At 38.0% G+C, this 10067-nt stretch overlaps 1 protein-coding gene across 2 annotated transcripts in view; it reads right to left on the bottom strand.

Annotated features, from left to right (window-relative positions):
- The window catches only part of LOC102810898 (1-phosphatidylinositol 4,5-bisphosphate phosphodiesterase beta-1-like), a 1100672-nt gene that overhangs the window by 1008880 nt on the left and 81725 nt on the right, over window positions 1–10067 (bottom strand). The window lies entirely within an intron of this gene.

Here is a 10067-nt window from a genome sequence, read left to right on the forward strand (position 1 = left end):
TGCTGTTAAGTACCTTCAAGTCAATTCCAACTCATATCGACCTTGTAAAGGGTTGGTTGTTGTTGTTAAGCACTGTTGAGTCAAGTTGATTCCGACCCATAGAGACCCTGTATGGGGTTTCCAAGGAGCAGCTGGTAAGCTTGAATCATCAACCTTGCAGTTCAAACAACTTTGCAGTCTGATGCATTAGCCCACAGCGCCACACCACACAGACATTATGAATTGTACTTTTCCCAGCAATCCATGACAGCATTTAGTCTGTTTCCCTGTAACCTGACCATTATAAGAGTTTGTCAAACTCTGGTTGACAATTAGGTGAGTAAGAAATGGTAACACTGCGAGGTTATAATGTGCATTTCTATTATTATGAGTGTCCTTGGGTTGCCTTTTTAAATCTAAGGACCTTTGGTATTTCCCATTTAAATTGGATTGCTGGTTTTTGACAGAATTCACTTTAAACAATTTTGAGAATTAATGTAACAGAGCATCACGGCATATAAGGTTATAAATGTAAAACCAAAATTAGAACTAATAAATTTAGGGGCTGAGAGGGTAAAATGGAAAAGTCTTACATAATCCAATTTCTGCATCTTTCATAGTAAGAATTAGACAAGGTTAAAGAGCAAAATTTTAGTTAAATAAACAATAACTTGATTTTCAGAAACTTCGTAACTATTTTTTTGTTTTGTTAAATTTTTATTGTGCACTGAGTGATAGTTTACATGGGAGAACATCTGTTTTGCACTCATCCTATTTGTATTCCGTATCATTGCAATGATTACAATCCCCTCCATGCATCACCATTCAACAGTATTTGCTTCTATTCCCTCTGGGGGTTTTTTTGTTTTTTGATTTTTTTTATATACACAAAAACACTCAGGAATATGTAATCATTTAAACAACCAAAGGGCACATTCTGCAAGCCTGCCTCCTGGCCACCATCACCCAGCCCAGTCCCTCTCCTTTCATGAGTCCAGAATCCTCAGCTGCTCCCTCTCTCCATGTCCTCATCTCTGCCTCCATCTCTGGTGTTGCTGCTTTTCTGGATAGGGTCCCACATTCTGCTCATGCTCTTCTCCTTTGATGGTCCTAGGGTCCTCTGTTGCTGAAATGTAAGATTAACTACTCCCCCCTTTATGTTACAAAGCATCTACCTTTACAGTTGTGACAATCACAATTAGTCATGATAACAATCACTCGCTATTGAATCATAAGAATCTTATCCCCATCTCCTTTGTCCAGACCCAGCTAGACAAGATGAAAACTATTCAGTGGTGATTCTAGCTTCTCCCGCACACGATGAAACCAAACTCCCCCTTGAAAACCTGTAAGCCAGCCACTCCATGCCTTTATAGCACACCATTTTAGGTAGCCAATGTCTAAGTTGCCCATGCCTATCAACCCTGGGTCCAGAGGAGATACGTTTGCCCCTTAATTTAAAGACTCATTCCCTCTCGGTTGGTATTTTGAGCTACTACATCCATAAGTATAGGTCAAGTTCATCAAATTGTAGCAATTTGCACTTGTTTCCTTTATCAAATTTCTTTATCTTTCTCTAGTCAAGTTCGGATTATCAAGCCATGGAAGCTAGGTCAAATGGGTGTTATCTGCAACTTTGAGAGTTCTTGTGCATCTCCCCTCACTTCATATCATCTGGATGCTTCCTAACTGGGGTTTTTTTTGGTTGATTTTTTATAACCTCAGAAGGATCCTTCAGAAATGAACTTAGCTCACAGTGAAGCATTATCTAAAATTCATCTCTTTCTGTCATTTTATATACATGCAAAAGATGTACAATAAGTAAGGAAGATTGAAGAAATTATTCCTTTGAATTATAGTGTTAGTGAAGGATATTAAATACACCATGAATTGCCAGAAGAGTGAACAAATATATCTTGGAAAAAGTACAGCAAGAATGTTCCTTAGAGGCAAAAGACGGCAAGATTTGGTCTTACTTACTTTGGACATATTATCAGAAGGGACCAGTACCTGGACATCATGCTTATTATAGTAAAGGGTCAGCAAAAAAGAGGAAGACCCTCAATAAGTTACACTGACACAGTAGCTGCAACAATGGGCTCAAATATAACAATTGTGAGGATGGCACAGGACCAAGCAGTGTTTTGTCTGTTGTATATGAGTCAGAAGCAGCTTTATGAAACCTATCATAAGTTCTAATTATTATACAATTAGTTCTATTTATATATGCATTAATACATAAATATCTGAAATTATGTGTTTCTATGGTGCTATGGGTTAATATGCCGGACTGCAAAGTCGTTTGAACTGAAAGGTTGGTGGTTCAACCTCACTAGCTCCTTGGAAACCTGTACAGGGGTGCAATGGGTTGGAACCAACTCAATGACACTTAACAACAACATTAATATTATATGTTTGAAGGTGAAAGTCTGGAAAAGTCTGGAAAGTCTTTTCATCAAGTCATTTATACTGTATTGCTTCAAATTTCATAATGATTATATATCATCATTACAAAAAATTGAGCCATTATTAAAAATTAGAAACATATAAATTTTGAAGATGGTATATATATAAAGGAGCTTCAAAAAGTTCTTGGGAAAAATCAAATTAACAGATAATGGAATTTTTGGGTAAACTTTTTGAAGTCCCCTCATAAGCAGAGAATGCAATTTACAGCCAAGCTAAGAAAATAATTTTCCTTGTCTTGAAAGATAAGGAGAAAACTGTTCTAGTCAACAGGCTAGTTAAGGATATCAAGAGTAATCATTTATTTCTGTGGTTGCAAACGATACAACTCTGAATTCTGATGAGGTTAAATAAGAAAAATCCTTCGCTTTATTTCAAAATCATACAGGAATCTGTGGTCTATGGAGCAAAAAGGTGCAAATGTATTTATATAGAACCAGTTCATAATTGATGATCTCTTTGCACATGCTGTTAGCAGATTTGTTGTTGTTTTTAAGTGAGATCAAGTCGGTTCTGACTCACAGCAACCCTATATAGGATTTCTAAGGAACGACTCCTGGATTTGAATCACTGTCCTTGCAGTTCAATCCTACAGCGCCATTGCAGTCTAGTAGATTCTGACTCATAGTGACTCTGTATAGGGTTTCCAAGGAACACCTGGTGAGTTTGAACCGCCCACCTTGTTGTTCAAACCGACCTTGTGGTCAAGTGTTCATCCTATAATGTCACACCAGGACTCCCCTGTTGTTGTCGTAGTTGTTGCCAAGTGCTGAGTTTGAGCCACCCACCTTGTGGTTCAAACCATCAAGTGCTTATCCTACAGTAGCACACCAGGACTCCAACTGTTGTTATTAAGTGCAGTCAAGTCTGACTCATAGCAACCCTGTATAGGGTTTCCAAGGAGCAGCTGGTGAACTTGAATCACCAATTTTGCATTCAAATTGACCTTGCAGAGTCCACCAGGTTAACCCACAGCACCACACCAGAACTCCAATTAGAGAATGCAAAATTTACACCAAGGGTGCCCCAGCTTTCACCCTAATGTGTGGGGCACTGACATTATCTATGACATTCGGAACTAAAAAGTCAAAGTTTCTGTGACTTTCCTTTACTTGAAGACCCCTCTGAAAACCATATTTAAAACAAAAAAAAAATCGTTCCTCCTCTACTTAATTTCAGGTCCACTTATGTAACAAGTGTTCTGTTGCTAACAATAGTGGATGCCTCGAACATAGCCAGAGGTTCCACAAGACACAGACCTGGCAGTCTGTTGCTTAAGGATTAAAGCCTAAATCAAACTCTATGAGGAAGATTCATTCTGTCACAGCGCCACAAACAGCACATATTAGCACTATGTATGTGTGTGTGTGTGTGTGTGTGTGTGAGTCCTGGTGTGGCACTGTGGGTTAATGTGCCAGACTGCAAAACTGTTTGAACTGCAAGGTCAGTGGTTCAAGCTCACCAACTGCTCCTTGGAAACCCTATACAGGGTCACTATGAGTCGGAACCGACTCGATGACACTTAGTAACAACAACAACAATACATATGTGTATAGACACATAAACTTTTAGGGTTGAGTCAATTCTGACTCAGAGCAAAGTTAAACTGCAAAGCGGCATGGATACAGGGAAGGGGAAAATAGAACCATCAGTCCTCCACACCAGGCAACAGACAGCAGCTACACATTTATTTCTTCTAGAATTGTTAGTACTCAATACCATTGTCCCACCTTTAGGAATCATGTGAGATCAAATCCTGTGAAGGTTATTGTTTCTGTGCCCTATAGAGATAACCACTATAGTCATTACTCATGATAAAAAGGACATGGTCTCGTCTTATTTATAGGGATACACAGGAGAAATCGCTCGGATACCAGGCTCAGTGGCAAGCTACTATAACCATGAGTCTCCTGAAGAGTTAGTCTCTTGCTCTGATCAATGCTATGAAATTTTGCACTTGCTGCTAGAAAGCTCAGAGCCCAAACTGATCATTTTTTTGAGTAACTGTGGAGTTCCTCTTGGCATTTACCGTACCAGCTCTGTCTCGGCTTGCATCCTTTGTCTTGTTATCCTAGTTTCCTCCTTGCTCTAATTTCTTCCTTAAAAAAAATATTGTATGACTCTGTAGTTTTAAAAATAAGAAAATTTAAATATATAGAATAGCAAGCATGAGGAAGAAAAGAAACTCCATCCACTTTTCCACCAACACCCAGACCAAAAACTTTTACCATTCTGGCACATAGTCTTCTAGTCTCCTCCTCTATGGTGTACTATATAAGCAAAATAAGGATCTCTGGTAGTATAATGGTTACGAGTCGGGCTGCTAACCTCAAAGCCAGCAATTCGAAACTACCAGAAGTTCCTCGGGAGAAAGATGAGGCTTTCTGCTTCCGTAAAGATTTACAGCCTCGGAAACCCTATACAGGGACGCTATGCATAGGAACCAACTCCACAGCACACCACCATATATACAAAATGCCATTGCTTTTTTAGCTTAATATAACATAAAACATTTTTTTCAAGACACTAATTATTCACCTCAACACGAGATTTCAGGGCTGCCATGTTTAAATATGCTGTAACCAAACTGGGCCTATAGAACTGGACAGTAAGACCATTTTAGCCTCATTTATTGTGATAATGAATTCCACATATGATTATTATGAGCTATCTCAAATGCTTACTTGGATTAAAAAAGATAATTACCAAATAAACTTATTTTTTTCTAATGAACTGGAGTTAAGACCTTCCATTAGATTCTGATTCATAGCTGTAGAGAACAGAACAAATCCCTGCCTAGTACTGAGCCATTCTCAAATTCATTGTTAAGCCTGAGCTCATTGCTGCTGCCACTGTACCAATCCATCTCTTTGGGGGTCTACCTCCTTATCAATGATCTTTCACTTTACTTAGCATGATATCTTTCTCTGGGACTGGTCCTTTCTGACAATATATACAAAGTATGAGAAACGACGTCTCGCCAATCTGGCTTCCAGAAAGCATCTAGTTATACTTCTTCCAACACAGATTTGTTTGTTCTTCTAACAGTCCGTGGTATTTTAAATATTATTCTCTACCACCATAACTTAAATACATGAATTCTACAGATCGCTCATTAACTGTCCAGTTTTCGCATGTATATGAGGCTATTGAAAATACCATGGTTTGGGGCAGGCACACTTTAGTCCTCAAAGTGAGATATTTGCTCTAGAACATTTGAAATAGGTTTTGTGCAGCAGGTTTGATTAAGCAATACATCATTTGATTTCTTCACTTCTGCTTCCATGAGTGTTGATAATTGATCTGAGCAAAATGAAGTCTTTGACAACTGCAATCTTATCTCCATTTATTGCTCCTGTGGTGAGAATTTGTTTTCTTTACATTGAGCTGCAACCCATACTGAAGGATGTGGTATTTGATCTCCATCAGTAAGTATTTTTTAAACCTCTTCATTTTCAGCCAACAATGTTGTATCATTTGCATATTGAAGGCTGTTAATGAGTCCAAATCCTGACATCATAATCCAGTTTATTTGCTCAGCATACAAATTGAGTTATTATGGTGGGGAAAAAAATGGCATACACCTTTCCTGATTTTAAAACATTCAGCATTTCCTTGTTCTGTTCGAATAACTGTCTCTTAGTCTATGTACAAGTTCCTCATGAGCACAATCAATTGTTCCAGAATATTCATTCTCTGCAATGTGGTCCACTGCTTGTCACAATCCATACAGTCAAAATCCTTTGTACAGTCAATAAAGCACAAACATCTTTCTGGTACTCTGCTTTCAGGCCAAATCCATCTGACAGCAGCAAAGATATCCCTGGTTCTATGACTTCATCTGAGCCCAGCTTAAACCTCTGGCAATTACCTGTTAATGCACTGTTATAGTAGTTTTTGAATTATCTTTAGCAAATTTTAACTTGTATGTGATATTAATGCTATTGTCCAATTATTTCTGCATTCTGTTGGGTTACCTCTCTTTGGAAAGGGCACAAACATGGATTTCTTCCAATCAGTTGGCCAGGTAGCTATCTTCCAAACTTCCTGGCATATATGATCCAGTGTTGCATCAGTTTGTTGAAAGATTTCCATTTGTGTCCTATCAATTCCTGGAGCATTATTCTTTGTCAATGCCTTCAGTGCACCTTGGACTTCTTCCTTCCTTGATCATATATAAGCATGTACTCTCTTGAAATGGTTGAACATTGACCATTTCTTATATGTACAATGTCTCTGTGTATCCCTTCCAACTTCTTTGATGCTTTCTGCATCATTCAATAGTTTTTCCATAAAATCCTTCAACAATGCAAGTCAAAGCTGGAATTTTTTTCCCTTCAGTTCTTTCAGCTTGAGAAATGCATATACCCCTTTATTTTTTACTTTGGGATTACTATTTTAATTCTCTATTTCCAAATTCAACCAAACCACCCTGTTTGTGATGTAGTCCTAGAAATATATATTTAAGTGTCACTTTGTACCAAAAATTTTTGTACCAAAAATTTTTTTAAAATAAATAAATTTGTTACCCAAAATTTTATGTACTGAATTCATATTCCTATTGAAGACCAAATAAGATAATAATAATAATAATTGTTGGGAAAGTACTTGTCACCTTTCATTAGATGATGTTGAAGTGCTGATTCTTGCCCTCATATTTAACAGAAGGAAGTAGTAGGCCAAAGCAGAAATAAACAATAAAGCCAGATTTTTTTTTTAAAAATCCCTCTATAGCAGTCAAATTAATTTCAATTAACACCATTTCCTTTCTGAAGTGTACACATTCCCCAAAGAGTTAAATCTATCAATCGTTTGTACCTTGTTGTTGTTAAGTGCTGATTCGTTAGTTCCAACTCATAGTGATCCTGTACAGGGTTTCTAAGAAACTGGTGGGTTTGAACTTACAAATTTGTGGTTTGCAGTCCAGTACTTATCTTACAGCACCACACTACTTAGGTTCATGCTAAATAATTTCCATTTAGTATGAAATTATTTTAATTTGATTATAGCAGCCACTAACATTTACTAATATTCATGAGATACATTTACCTACAAAAAGAATGTGGATTTTTAAGAAAGCATCATATTGTGCATAACATACATTGATGGGAGACTTGCTGTTTCTATTTTTGCTTCGAGCTGTTCTGAGATCAGTTACCACTAAGGATCCTTGGATGCTACTATGCATGGTCCTTTTTTAAAATTGAAACTGTCATGGGAGAATTACAGATTCAGTCAACTCTATGAAACATCTACAGCTCTCCCCTTTACCCTACCCCTGACCTAGTTTCCCCTATTGGTAACAAAGAGTCAAACTAAAGTCTAGCTTAGCAACCAGGATATTGACATTGATACAATCTGATGTGTGTGGGTGAGCATTTCACAAGGTGCAGTTTTACCCTGTGTAGGCTCACATATTCACCACTACAGTCAAGAAACAGAGCATTTGCATTACCACAAGGATTCTTCCTATGGTCCTTTTATAGCCACACTCACCTTCTCTCTCTTCTTACATTTCTTTCTCCTCTTTCTTGTGCCTAAACCTCTGGTGGTTGTGTGCAGTCTAGTCAGTTCTGACTCATAGCAACTGTATATAAAGCTTCTGAGACTATAAATCTTTATGGGAGCAGGAAGAGTCCTCTTTCTCCCCTAGAGTGGCTGGTAAATTCCATCTGCTGTCCTTGTGGTTAGCAGCCCAACTGGTAACCCACTTTGCTACTAGGGTTCCTTGAGTGTGTGCTTATTGCTGTTGTCAAGTGCCGTCGAGTCGGTTCTGACTCATAGCAACAGTGTTTAGGGTTTCATTGAAGCAGCTGGAGGGTTTGAAGAGGTGACCTTGTGGTCCAGTGCTAATCCTATAGTACCCACCCCAGGACTCCATGAGTGTGGGATGGGAGCAGTCAAATTCAAAAGGGTTAAGCAGGGAGTGATAACAAGAAAGTGGAATGAATTCAAGTTTGTCCAGAACCCTCTTCAATTTTAACTTACCCAGAAACATTAGTTGGATTTGTACTTAGTACCAGTTTTTTTTGTGTGTGTGTGTGTTTTTTTTTTGTTTTGTTTTTTTTTGGGGGGGGGAGGTGTAGGTGTAGAAGTAGAAGGGGTAAGAGCAGTTGGCTTCTTAGCCCTGCAGATAGTGATTTCAGTGATTTAGATGAATAATATAAAATCTCTACTTTAGATTAAGTACTCTAGTCTCAGACTACAAACTGCCTGTTGGCCTTCTTCTCTAGCACCCACAAATATGTCCCCCCTCTTCTAGAATTTTGTCATCTCACAACTGTTATATAAATGGACTCATACCTTTTGGGCTGTGTTTTTTTCAGTCAGCGTAATGGGATTCACCTAGCTTGTTGCTGTACCAATAGTTACTTCCTTACATTGCTGAGTTGGATCCCCATTGTATGTATGCACCCTACTTTAACAACGCACCTGGATGAGAAGCATTTGGGCTCTCCCAATGGTGCTGCTACAAACATTTTTGTGCAGTGTGAACTTAACATTTTCATTTCTTTGGGATAAAATCTCAAGAGTACACTTGCTATGTCAGACCATAACAAGGTCAGCGGTTCAAACTCACCATTTGCTCCTTGGAAACCCTATATAGGGTTGTTATGAGTCAGAACCAGCTCAAGGGCACTTAACAAAGACAATAACAACAATCATAATTGAATGTTTCACTTTAAAATAAACTACCATTCTGCTTCTAAGAATGGCTGTACCAATTTAAATTCCCATTAGTAATGTATATTCTTGTTGTTGTAAAGTATCCTTGCGAGAACCCTGTATAGGGTTTCTGAGGAGCAGATGGTGGGTTTGAACCACTGATCTTGTGGTTAGCAGTCCAGGACTCCACTGCAATATATGAGTGACACAATTTTCCTATGTCCTTACCAGCATATCAGGAGTCCTGGTGTGGCATTGTGGGTTAATGTACTAGACAGCAAAGTCAGTTTAAACTCAAGATTGGCTGGCTGTTTAAGCTCACCAGTCGCTCCTCAGAAACACTATACAGGGTTGTTTTAGACCGGAACCAAGTCAACGGCCCTTAACAACAACAACCAACATTTCATGTAACAATTTTTCATTTTAGCCATTTTTAATAGGTTTATAAATATATCACACTGGAGCTTTATTTTGCATTTCTTAATAGCTAATGATGTTGAACATATTTTCATGTTTATGTACCATCTGTATATCCTCTTTGATGTACTGTCTGTTTATTTTCTTTTGCTCATATTCTAACTAGATTATTTTGTCTTGTTTTAGTTTTGCATTTGGAGAGTTCTTTAATATTCTAGATACAAATCCTCTGTCAGAAATGTGGTCTCCAAATACTTTCTCAGTCTGTAATTTAATATTTCATCTTTTCTAAGGAATTCTGGTGTGGCACTATAGGATCAGCACTGGACTGCTAACCACAAGGTCAGAGGTTTAAACTCCTCAACCACTCCTAGGAAACCGAAACCCTATACAGGATCTATGCATTGGGACCAATTCAACTGCAACTACAATGGTATTTTTCATAGAGCAAAAGTTTTTAAACTTAAAGAAACACAATTTATCAACGTTTCTTTTGGTACCAAATCTACTAATTTTTTGCCTACTTCTAGATACTTCTA

The sequence above is a fragment of the Chrysochloris asiatica genome, unplaced genomic scaffold, assembly GCF_000296735.1.
Source record: "Chrysochloris asiatica unplaced genomic scaffold, ChrAsi1.0 scaffold00141, whole genome shotgun sequence".
In the NCBI taxonomy this organism is placed as follows: domain Eukaryota; kingdom Metazoa; phylum Chordata; class Mammalia; order Afrosoricida; family Chrysochloridae; genus Chrysochloris; species Chrysochloris asiatica.